This window comes from Scyliorhinus canicula, chromosome 2, assembly GCF_902713615.1.
Source record: "Scyliorhinus canicula chromosome 2, sScyCan1.1, whole genome shotgun sequence".
Taxonomy (NCBI): Eukaryota; Metazoa; Chordata; class Chondrichthyes; order Carcharhiniformes; family Scyliorhinidae; genus Scyliorhinus; species Scyliorhinus canicula.
The window spans coordinates 128172830-128185665 of NC_052147.1; positions in this window are offsets into that span (position 1 = coordinate 128172830).

The window sequence follows — 12836 nt, forward strand, 5'->3', positions numbered from 1 at the left end:
CCCTCCATTTTCCACCGACAGCTGGCAAATGGTTTAGCTAAATTTTCTCACCCCGAATGTCTGGTCCAGTATGTAGACGACCTATTACTGCAGACAGACACAAAGGCAGAGCACATCTCGCTTTAGTCAGAACTCCTAGAACTCCTGCAGCAGATTGGATGTAAAGTGAACCCCAACAAGGCCCAAATTTTGGAAAACAAAGTGGTATATTTGGGAACATTTATCACGCACGGTAAACGCGAGATCGAGCATAAAAGGATTGACTCGATTGTCAAATTGCCCCTTCCCCAGAATGTTTCAGCCCTCCGGTCATTTTTAGGACTGGTTGACTACTGCAGAAACCACATCGACGGTTTCGCCACCAAAGCAGCCCCCCTCTCCGACCTCCTGAAGAAGAAAGCTCCTTGGGAATGGCTTCCGCAGCATACGGATGCCGTGGATGCTTTAAAACGCGCACTCATCGCGGTGCTATGTCTTTTCGTCCGACGTCATTTCGTCCAACGACACTTCGTCCACGTCTTTTGGTCCAACGTCTTTTTGTCCGCACGTCTTTTGGTCCAACGTCTTTTTGTCCGATGACTTTTTTCGTCAAAGACTTTTTGTGACTTGTTACGTTTTTTTGTCGGATGATTTTTTTTGTAAAAGACTTTTTGTAACTTGACTTTTTGTAACTTGCTTAGTAGCACTCCACTCCACTCCCCACATTAACTTTTTGTAAATAGAAATCTTCTCTAATGCACATAGCAAGGTATAATATGCAATAAAGGATTTTTATTACCGGTCTCTTTCCTTTAACGAGCCTCGTTAAAGGATAGTTATTATCGTTCTCTTTCCTTTAACGAGCCTCGTTAAAGGATAGATATTATCGTTCTCTTTCTTAATTCGCCCATCCCGAAATGGCAAAGTTCATTGTGTCAACGAAGAGTAAACGGAAGGTAGCTGATGGAAATAACTATATCTACGATTTTCATTCGAGCAGTGCAAACCTAGGAAAAGAATACTGGAGATGTGAGAAAAAAGGCTATGTTCAGTGCGGATTCACACGGTCACGGAAAACAATGAGCCGAAAATTATTTATTTCTCTAATGAGCACCTTCATCCAGCTGATGTTGATTCGTTAAATGCTAGAAAAGCAGTTGCAGAAATAAAGCATGAAGCAGTGGAAAACATAGCAGCAAGTTCGTGTAGCATACTAGCGGCCAAGTTTACGCAGCTATCAGAAAATACCTGCTCTCAACTCCCTAGGTTGCCCGTCGTCTCAAGGACTATTCAAAGGTGCCGACAAAAAAATTCTGGATTTCCCGCTAATCCAGCGGCTAGACACGGTTTTGAAATACCTGACAAATATTGTAAACTTGACAATGGCGAACAGTTTCTGAGATACGATTCGGGCGCCGAGGATCAACAGCGCTTACTAGTATTCGCATCAGAAAGTGCTCTTCAGGATTTAGCATCATATCGTCATTGGGCATGCAATGGGACATTCAAGATTGTGCCACAACAGTGGTTTCAACTGTTCTGCATTCATGTACAAGTTAAAGGAAGCAGTTTTCCACGGGTCTTTGCATTACTGCCGAATAAAAGAAAGCAGACATACGAATTATTCTTTGACCAATTGAAAATTATGCAACCTAATGCAGATCCGATTGATATCATGGCAGATTTCGAAGTTGCAGTTCACAAGGCAATTAATTCATCATTCCTTAATTCATCTGTCGTGGCATGTTTGTTTCATTTGAGCCAATCTGTGTTTCGAAAAATTACCGATTTAGGCCTCAAAGAAAAATACAATACAGACTCTGAATTCTGTCTTAAAATTCAATGTTTTTCAGCATTAGCTTTCCTCCCTGTTGAAGATGTCGAAGAGGCTTATAAAGATTTGATAGACGATGAAGAAATACCTGCTGAATTCATCGTTTACTTCGACTTGACTTACATAGGCATTGTGAGAGGACGTGGTGCCAGACGAAGGAGAGAAACACCTACATTCCCGACAGCTGTATGGAATGTTAATCAGCGTGTTCTACAAGATCTACCGAGAACAAATAATGCTGCTGAGGGGTTTCATTCTGCGATAAAGCGTTCGGCGGGTGGAGCTCATTTGAATATCTGGAGGTTAATCAAAACTCTGAAGGAAGAGGAAGGGTTCATAATAGGCAAAAAGGCTCAAATTCTTCGGGGAGATCAGTCGACTTCATGTACGCGATATAAGAAAATAACTGAACGCCTCAAAAGATTGGTCGTTGAATATGATTCTACAACAAAAATTGATTTCTTGAGGAATGTTGCTTACAATTTACATCAATTTTAAGTAATTTTGGGAATTTCCAATTTACATCAATTTTAAGTAATTTCGGGAATTTTAAGTAATTAGTAAACTTTTAGATTTTTTAACTGCATTTTTAGATTTTTTAACTTTTTAACTGCATTTTTCAACTTGCATTTTACTTGCATTTTATCAATTACTTGCATTTTAGCAATTAAATTCACTTGCTGTATTGTACTTGCATTTTATCAATTAAATGGTTTTATACGGAGTTAATTTGTAATTGGATAATTGGACGAAGTGACGTTGGACCAAAAGACAGGCGGACAAAAAGACGTTGGACCAAAAGACGTGGACGAAGTGTCGTTGGACGAAGTGACGTCGGACGAAAAGACGCGACACGCTCATCGCAGCCCCCGCACTACAGGTTCCAGACCCACTTTCCCCCTACGCCATAGAGGTAGCTACCACAGATCGCACCCTTTCGGCTGTGCTCCTCCAGGAACAGCCGAACAGTTAAGACCCGTGGCTTACGCATCAAGAGTTTTAGATCCTGTGGAGCAGGGATTTTCTGCCTGTGAAAGGCACCTGCTCGCAGTTTTCTGGGCAGTTCAATATTTTTCATATATCACCGGACCAAACCCCATCACAATCCTCACGGAACACACCCCCACACAACTTTTATTAGACGGACGACTTAAGTACGGCACAGTAAGCCAGATCCGAGCAGCCAGATGGACCCTTCTTTTGCAGGGACGGGACATCACTGTTAAAAGGACTAAGACCCACACTTTCCTAGCCGACAACCTACAGTACCCAGGCACCCCCCCATGAATGTGAGATTATCTCACCACACCATAACACAGTCCCCTTCATTGCTAAAACACTTCCCAGGAAGATAGGAAGTCCACCCCAGAGCCCCCAGCACACAGACACGTGCACACCCTTGAGAATATATGTGGATGGTTCTTCCACTATATTAGACTGAAAACGCATCACAGGTTGCGGAATTTATGTAGAGGATGCGCAGGGATGCGTCCCAGAAGAAATTTTGTTAAAGCTACCAGGACACTTAGGCTCGCAGGTAGCAGAACTAGCAGCCATCGCTTAAATTGTAGATCACCCAGATTCCTTTCCCAGCCCAGCAGACATATACTCAGACAGCCTCTATGTCTGTAACAGCCTTACAGAATTCCTACCCCTATGGAAAGCAAGAGGATTTGTTTCCGCGGACGGGAAACTCCTCCCATCGGCCCCATTACTCCGACATATTTTAGAAAAAGCAAAGGACAGGACATATGGAATTATAAAAGTTCGCAGTCACCACCGTTCCTCCCCACCTGGAAATGTTAAAGCAAACGCATTGGCTAAAGCAGGTTCCAGGCATGGACATTTTTGGAACCCCCCCCCGAAAGCGCCCCAGTAAACGCAGTTCAGGTCTCACAGACCAATATTGAAGATTTAGTGCAGGCCCAGAAGCAAGATAGTAATCTCAGGGAGATTTTAAAAGGAAAATTCCCAGCCCCGTACGATAAGTGTAGGAAATCTCTGACCACACATGACGGTGTGATCCTAAAATACACCCTTTATGTGGTTCCTGAACAGGACAGGAATCAGCTTATTTGTTTGTTCCATGATAGTCATGGGCATCAGGGAATTGATCCCACTACAGCCCACCTCAGTCAGCTCTGTTGGTGGCCGAATTTAAAGGAAGACATCGCCCACTATGTTGAGAATTGCCTTATCTGTGCCCAAAACAATCCGGACAGATATGCGAAAAAAACTCAACTCAGCCACACCCGCCCCGTTAATGGCCCCTGGACTAACCTCCAGATTGATTTTATAGGACCTTACCCCCTTGCAGAAATGGTTACAAATATGCGTTAGTGGTTATAGACACATTTGCGAAATGGGTAGAGGCATTCCCATCTAGGACAAATACGGCGAAGACCACAGCCAAAATTCTGACCCACCACATCTTTACGAGATGGGGACTCCCCCGCAGCATTGAATCCGACCAAGGCTCCCATTTTACGGGATGTGTAATGAAAAATGACCTCACCATATTTGGCATCACCCAAAAATTCCACATCGCATACAACCCCCAGTCAAGTGGTATTGTGGAACGAATGAATCGGACCCTAAAAGCAACCCTCAGGAAAATGGTCCAACAAAACAACACCACTTGGGACTCAGTTCTCCCTATTGCATTGATGTTTTTGTGTAACACTGTTTCCACGTCCACAGGATACACCCCACACACTCTCATGACCGGACGCCCCATGAAAGGCACGGAATTTTTATTAGGACTTGACTTGACCAGCCCCGAAGTGACGGCCCTCACCCACGAGAACACAGTGCGACAATTAGTAGAGAATGTTAAAACGGCTCAGCTAGCAGCCGCAGTAAAACTAGGCACCAGAAAGAAACAGAGCAAGGCCTATTTCGACAAGACAGTGCATGCAACTGAGTTTGATGTAGGACAGTAGGTTATGCTCTCCATTTACAACCCCAGTACATTCCTGTCACCTAAGTATTCGGGTCCGTACTCCATTGCGGACAAAGTAAGCCCCTCCGTTTATAAAATAAAGTACCCCAACGGAAAGACTGCGTGGTTACATGTAAACCAACTCAAGGCATATGGCTCGCAGTCTAACCACGCACACCACGTCATGCTCAACGCAGCAGAACCCCTCGCCCCACCCTCAGGAAACGTATTCCTATCCTCCCCAGTACGACCAGCCCATCTACGGACTCAACCTCGACTCCGCCCCCTAACTCTAGACTCCGCCTCGGAACGCACACAAGCAGCAGCAGCAGCGGCAGCGTCTGTGACTCAGACGACGGCCACAGCACTCCTCGCTACTGTCCCCATGCAACATGCCCCACTCCCAGCGACTCTGAACACGAATCGAATGATCCCTTCCTGATCACATTCCTTAACAACCCACACCCAACACCCCCGCCCTACGATGACGACCCCGACTCCGTTAGCTCCGAACTCGACACACGTTTTTGGCACCGTGATAATTCGTACAGGCTCGTCCGGAACGACGAGATGGACCCTAAGACACACCACGCAGCTTTGGCAACCCTTCTCCATACAAGAGTATGGCATCCGGGAGAAGATGATGACGTTGAGTCTGACTCCCAAAACGAGAATCCCTGTTCGCAACAGATAACTGAGGTGTCCAGATGATGTTTTAAAAAGGAACCGCTTGGGAGAAACGGTGTCCTTTCTGATGGAACCTGCACGATATTTGTTGCATGTTTGTTTGTTTGTGTTTGTCAAATGTTCTTTGTTTGCATTTAAACAGCCTTCCACGGACCCACGCCAAATTTGTCCGCAGAAACCTGTGAGAACTTGCCAGCAGGCTTATCAGCAGAAACCGCTGAGGACTTGCCAGCACCCCATTCATAACTGCGCTTACGATTTGTTGGTAGATCCTTTACAGCAACCTCCCACGATGACTACATTCTTGCCCGTTCTTGTCGGTTACTCAGGCAGTGGAGAAACGGCAGTGGTCCCCGCCCTGTCTGAGGACCCCCCCTCTGGTCAGCTAAGCTCGGGTAGAGCACAGCCCGCCCTATCCGGGGAACCCATCCAACTCTTACCCGTCGCAGCCCATACGCACCTCATTTCGGCTCTTTTTGTTCAAAATTTTTTGTTTGTTTTAAGATGACCCTTCGGTTGCTACCCCTCCTGATATTTACATCCTCAAACATTTGGATGGTAAATCGCACAGGCTGCGAGACGGCTCGCACTGTTTCAGTATTTTTAAGTATGTCTGATCCTGAAATTTGGTTTTAAAAAAAATAAAAAATGAGGGAGTCACAGATGGTGACCAATTATAAAGGGTGATTGGCTCTAAAGGACAGACCTGCTAACATTCAACTTATTAAACAAGATAATAACAGATATTATGCTTGTATCCACAGAATTCCAGAAGCTCCAGGAAGAGAAGGAAAGAAGAGAAGAGAGAAGACAAGGTGAAGACGACCTCCATCTTTTTGTACTGGACCCTTTGCATGTGGTTGCGCGCGAACGCGAACCCCCTCACCCCAAACCCGTTCCCCCCCTCCCCCCCCCCACCCCCCCGGCCGTCAATGATTCACTCCCCCATAGCACCCAGTGCCCAGTGACGAGTAACAACACCTCAACCTGGTGTGATAGGTTTATAACGTGGTACTCCCTTTCATATGTAGTGGAATCCCTCCTAGCATTGGCAATACTCTGCAGCATCGTGCAGACTATCCGCTTGAAGAAATGGCGAAGGAGAGCCTACCGCTCTCGCATCCCGGTATACAGGATAAGATCCCCTATTTTCGGTTTCCATCAGGCCCCCGAGCCCCTCGACCTACAATAAAGAACATTCGTTTTGCGTGTGCGTCATTTAAATGTGTTTCGTTCGTGACTGTAAGATTGTAAAACTATGTTCTTGACTGCCAAGCCAGAGGAAAATGTGAATGCTGCTATTATTTTTGTATTGTTAGGGAGTTAGTATGTTTGGATGATTTAAGTGAGAGTAGTTTATGGAGGATAGTTAGAGGTTCCGTTTTTTTTGTGTTGTAATGCATGCCCCTTTTTATGACATAGCGCCACTTAGAATTGTAAGTTAAAATTTTTATTGCATAGTTATGGTCAGTGTAGAGGCCAAGGGAGAGTGCTCGCTGGATCAGGGAATGAAGACACCGCAGTAATGTGATCCTTCACATTTCTCGTTGAGGATCACAAGGAGTGTAGCCACCTGGGGTGGCCGCTTCCCAATTCCACAATGGATGCCCGCAAAGAATGCAGGGAAAATCAGCCAGGCACAGGGAAACAAGCAGTTGCAAGGTTTCCTGTGTATTGAGCGGGTGGAGGCGGCTTCGTGCAGGGGCTCCAGTTTGGAAGCCCTGGTCACGGCTCCTCTACCGCTGCCGCCGGCCAAGTACACCACCAGCCCGGTAGTGGTGGCGACCCTGCGGATATGGGGCCAGTGGAGGAGGCATGTGGGGGAGATGGGGGCGTCTGTCTGGGCGCCAATCTGCGACAACCATCGGTTTGCCCCCGGCAGTATGGATGGGGGGTTCCGAGTATGGCGGCGAGCAGGGGCGGGAAGGGTGGGTGATATGTTCCTGGAAGGGAGCTTTGCGAGTTTGAGGAGCTCGGAGGAGAAATTTGGGTTGGTAAGGGGAAATGATTTTAGATACCTACAGTTGCGGGACTTTGTTCGTAGACAGGTCCCATCTTTCCCGCGCCTCCCGCCAATGGGGATCCTAGACAGAATAGTCTCTGGGAGGGACGAAGGGGAGGGTAGAGTCTCGGGTATTTATAAGGTGCTCATGAGGGAGGAAGGGTCCCAGACAGAGGAACTGAAACTTAAATGGGAGGAGGAGCTAGGCGGGGAAATGGAGGATGGGCTGTGGGCAGAGGCCCTGAGTAGGGTAAACTCGACCGCGACATGTGCTAGGCTCGGGCTGATCCAATTTAAGGTCGTTCACCGGGCCCATATGACGGTGGCTCGGATGAGCAAATTTTTCGGGATAGAGGACAAATGCGCTAGGTGCGCGGGAGGACCAGCGAACCATGTGCACATGTTTTGGGCATGCCCTGAGCTGAGGGGGTATTGGGAGGGATTTGCGGGGGTCATGTCCCAGGTGCTAAAAACAAGGGTGGTGATGAGTCCAGGGGTGGCAATTTTTGGGGTTTCGGAAGACCCGGGCGTCCAGGGGGAGAAAGCGGCCGATGTGCTGGCCTTTGCTTCCCTGATAGCCCGGCGACGAATATTATTGGCGTGGAGGGACTCAAAGCCCCCGAAGACTGAGTGGTGGCTTGCGGACATGTCAAGTTTCCTGGGGATGGAAAAAATTAAGTTCGCCTTGAGGGGATCTGTGCAGGGGTTCACCCGAAGGTGGCAACCATTTATTGACTTCTTTGCGGGAGAGTGAGCGTCAGCAGGGTGGTGGGGGGGGGGTAGAGTAGAGTAGGAGGGAAAATATGGCGGGTAGTACGGGTGGGAGGGGAGCGGGCTTGTGCAATACGGTACGATGGAAGTATTGAAAGTACGTGGATGTTTGCACATTTTTGCCTTTTTTGCTTCCTTTCTGATGATGTCTGTAACTGTTTATAAAGCCAAAAACTACCTCAATAAAATTGTTTATTAAAAAAAAAAAAGGTTTCCTGTGTATTAAGATTTGCAAAAACCCAAACAGAACCGAAACCAGCAACAATCTACATATTAATGAGCAAAATCCAGGAACAATTGGAAACATTAAAGCGATCGGGACCAATCCAGACTCCCTGGCACCAGGGGGAGCTAGGACAAAGGCCGGCCAACGGACACATAGGGCCCACCCAACGATCAGGGAACACCTCCAGTATTGGAGAAATCGATGAAAACGATTGGGACTTGATCCAATTGATTGGGACCAGGTCCGGGGTCTGCCCAAATGGGCGCGAAACCCCTGGGGACTATAAAACAGAGTCCCCAAGTTCAATTCATCCTTCTTGGCAGGTCTTCTTGGCAGGGTCTCTCAGCAGCTCGAAAAAACTCTTGACCGTGACTCTCAACAACGAGAGACCTGCCTAGCAGCTGCACCAACCAAGTAAGTCTCCAGTCAACGCACGCTACGAGATAGGCACTCCTAGCTATTAGTCCATACCAGCTTGAAACCCGCAGATGCAGAACCGAACAAAGGCCATTGTTCCTCTGACCTGGTGGGCCATTTCTAAAGCTAAGTATAGGTCTTTTAGTGTTAGAGATAGTCTAGTAAGTAGAGTTTTATGCATGAGTAGTGATTGACTGTGTATATAATAAATGTGTTTTGATTTGAAACTTACTAACTGGTGTATTGAGTTATTGATCAGCACTTGGCTTTGAACCTCGTGGTGGTATCAGAAAGATACCTGGTGACTCTAGAGCACAGGTTATTAAACAGAGCAAATTAAGTAAAAGCACAACAAGCAACAGTTTAAACAAGCCCGACACAAATTCTGCTACCTGGGGATCCAAATAGCCCATGACTGGAAAGGGAGCCACAAATGGAACCTCACCAGTCTGACCGAGGAAGTAAAAAAGGACCTGCAAAGATGGAACACACTCCCACACTCCCTTGCGGGGAGAGTCCAGACGATCAAAATGAACGTGCTGACCAGGTACCTCTTCCTATTCAGATCCATCCCAATCTACATCCCCAAGGCCTTTTTCCAAGCACCAGACAAACTAATCAACGGGGGGGAGGGGGGGAAAGAATGCTAGGATCCCAAAGAAGGTCTTACACAAAACAAAATCCGGGGGGGCTTGCCCTCCTAAACCTACAACTCTACCACTGGGCGGCGACGGCCGAGCATGTAAGGGGATGGATCAAGGAGCCAGAGGCCATGTGGGTGCGCGCAGAGCAGGCCTCCTTCAGGGGGGACCTCCCTCCGGGCCCTCGCCACGGCAGCACTCCCATCCCCACCCAAAAAGCACTCCAGCAGCCCAGTGTGACAGCCACCCTCCAGTCCTGGAGCCAACTACGGGAGCAATTCGGCCTGACCAAAATGTCGGGTAAATCTCCCATCTGCAACAACCATAGGTTCACGCCAGCGCTAACTGACGCCACCTTCAAAAGGTGGAGACAGGACGGAGGACACTGACAGTCAGGGACCTATACACGGATGGAAGGATCGCAACACTGGACGAACTGACAGATAAATTCCAGCTAGCCAGGGGGAATGAGCTAAGGTACCTGCAACTAAAAAACTTCCTAGGAAAGGAGACAAGGACATACCCACAACCACCACGACAGACACTACTGGAAGAGCTACTGGACGCAAGCATACTAGATAAAGGAAACTAGCGGCATGTATGACCGACTGGTAAAAGGGGCCGACACCGTACTGGACACAACAAGAATGAAGTGGGAGGAGGATCTGGGGATCAAAATAGGGTGGGGACTCTGGAGCGAAGCACTGCATAGGGTCAACTCCACCTCCATATGCGCAAGGCTCAGCCTGACGCAACTAAAAGTGGTACATAGAGCCCACTTAACAAGAACACGTATGAGTAGGTTCTTCCCAGAGATGGAGGACAGATGTTAATGGTGCCAAGGATGCCCGGCCAACCATGCCCACATGTTCTGGTCTTGCCCCAGACTTGTGGAGTACTGGGCAGCCTTCTTCAAGGCAATGTCCAAAGTCGTAGGGGTGAGGGTGGAGCCATGCCCGAAAGTGGCGGTCTTCGGGGTTTCAGACCAGTCAGATCTATTCCTGGGGAGGAGGGCGGATGCCCTTGCCCATGCCTCCCTGATGGTCCGCCGTAGAATCCTGTTCGGCTGGCGATCAGCAGCATCACGCAAAGCTGCAGGCTGGCTGTCCGTCCTCTCGGAATCTCTCCATATGGAGAAAATCAAATTCACCATCCGAGGGTCAGACAATGGCTTCCACAGAACGTGGGAGCCATTCACCCAATTGTTCCGGGACCTGTTTGTGGCCAACAAACAAGCAGAAGAATAGCCAGGTAGCCAAGAACCAGCGGAAAGCAGCCAAAGCATGAGAGAGCGAGATAGAGGGGGGGGGGGGGGAGGGACAGCTAAATCTAAGAGGAAGGAAAGGTGAACCATGGGGGGGGGGGGGGGGGGGGGGGGAGAGGGGGGGGCAGAACCGGGGAGGGGGGGTTAGAGGGAAGAGACAGGGAACAATAGAGGAGAGCCAGGGAGGGGGAGGGAGGAGGCAGGGAAACGTTAACTAACCTGGCATCCACAGGAACAGAGAAAACGGGGAAGACGGGAGGGCTGCAGAAGCGGAAGTGCGCACGAGACGATAACGGCAGCGAACTCCGTCCGGGAGAAGCAGGGGACAACACCATGGACAGATGCCTACCTATGTGTGTAAATAATTTTGCCAAGTGTACAGAGCTGCTGCTGTTGAGCGGGGGCATAATACCGTCCGTTGACTTCTCGGGGAAAATTAAAACGTCAGCAGCAGCAGCGATCCATGGGGGGGGTGAGTGCTCCATTGGGAGGGTGTAGGAAGACTGAGGCGCGTGGGGTAACGTCTAGTTAATTGCTATTGTATATTCTCTTTCTGCACTATGTTAATGTTCACTCTATTTTGCTGTGTTAGGATTATTACTATTTATTACGAAAAATTTTGCAAAACTTTAATTAAAATATTTTTTAAAAGGTTCTCTAAGTGTCCTGTTAACATGCTATTAACTGGCCTGTGATTCACTGGTTTCTTTCTTCTCCCTTCTTTAAAAAATTTAGTTATATTTACTACCGCCCAATCCATGGGGATTGTTCTAGAATCTATATGATTTTAGAAGATCAGATCTAGGGGATTGTTGACTTTAAGACCTATCAATTCATTGACAAAAGAGACATGATGTCAAAGTATTTTTGTCTTGCACTCAGGACCATAAAAGGGAGCAGTAATTTATACTGTGTGAGAAAATGGCACAGATTGGTGAGCAAGTCAACTCTGATTGCTCATGGCATTGCCATGGAAAAGGCACCAGTGTTTTGCAAGGCACCTGTTGATTCCCTTATTTCCCCTTTCTTTTATTTTTGCCTTTACATTTTTGATCCATGGATAATTAATGGACATCTGTCTTTAAGGCAAGCAGCTTAGATCATAGAATTTACAGTGCAGAAGAAGGCCGTTTGGTCCATCAAGTCTGCACCGGCTCCTGGAAAGAGCACCCTACCCAAGGTTAACACCTCCACCCTATCCCCATAACCCAGTAACCCCACCCAACACTAAGGGCAATTTTGGACACCAAGGGCAATTTATCATGGCCAATCCACCTAACCTGCACATCTTTGGACTGTGGGAGGAAACCGGAGCACCCGGAGGAAACCCACGCACACACAGGGAGGATGTGCAGACTCCGCACAGACAGTGACCCAAGCCGGAATCGAACCTGGGGCCCTGGAGCTGTTAAGCGATTGTGCTATCCACAATGCTACCGTGCTGCCTCTTTAATCTTTAATCTTGTATCTTTAATTCAAACAGTAGAATCAAAAAGGTGGTGTTGCTTTAAATAGAAGCTACCGACTGGCCAACACCACTGAGAGACTATGATTGGGACTCAGTTTGATTGATTTGGCTGATGGCCAAAGAATTGGCCCAGAATGCTGTGCACTACCTGGTAACTGGTGGTGATTGGAAATTATTCCACTGGGTTTCAGTTTGTTTTCAGTTTTGATTCTGGCAGCATGGTGGAGGAATCCAGCCAACTCTCCAGAAAGATCCAGCTAACTCTTTCAAGAAATATCTAGCTAACCCTCTCCAGACGACCACTGACAACCACTGTGAGGCGCAGCTCTCTCTCCAGAAAGCCTCTGGGTGTTGTTTTCTGGGAACTGCAGAGGCCTGAAGGCAAACCACAAACTGAAAGAAAAATTTAATGTGAAATAAGGTGTCTCTACAGGAAGGTTGCAAGTACTGCACTTTTAAACTACAGAGTACGTGAATGAATGAATCTATAAAGAAGATCATTGCAAGTTGAAAACAAAAGACTTTCTTCTGACAGCTTGTTGTGAAAAAAAGTGTGCTGAAACCATCATCTGGAACAAAGATGCTTCCCTTCACTTATGATTAGTT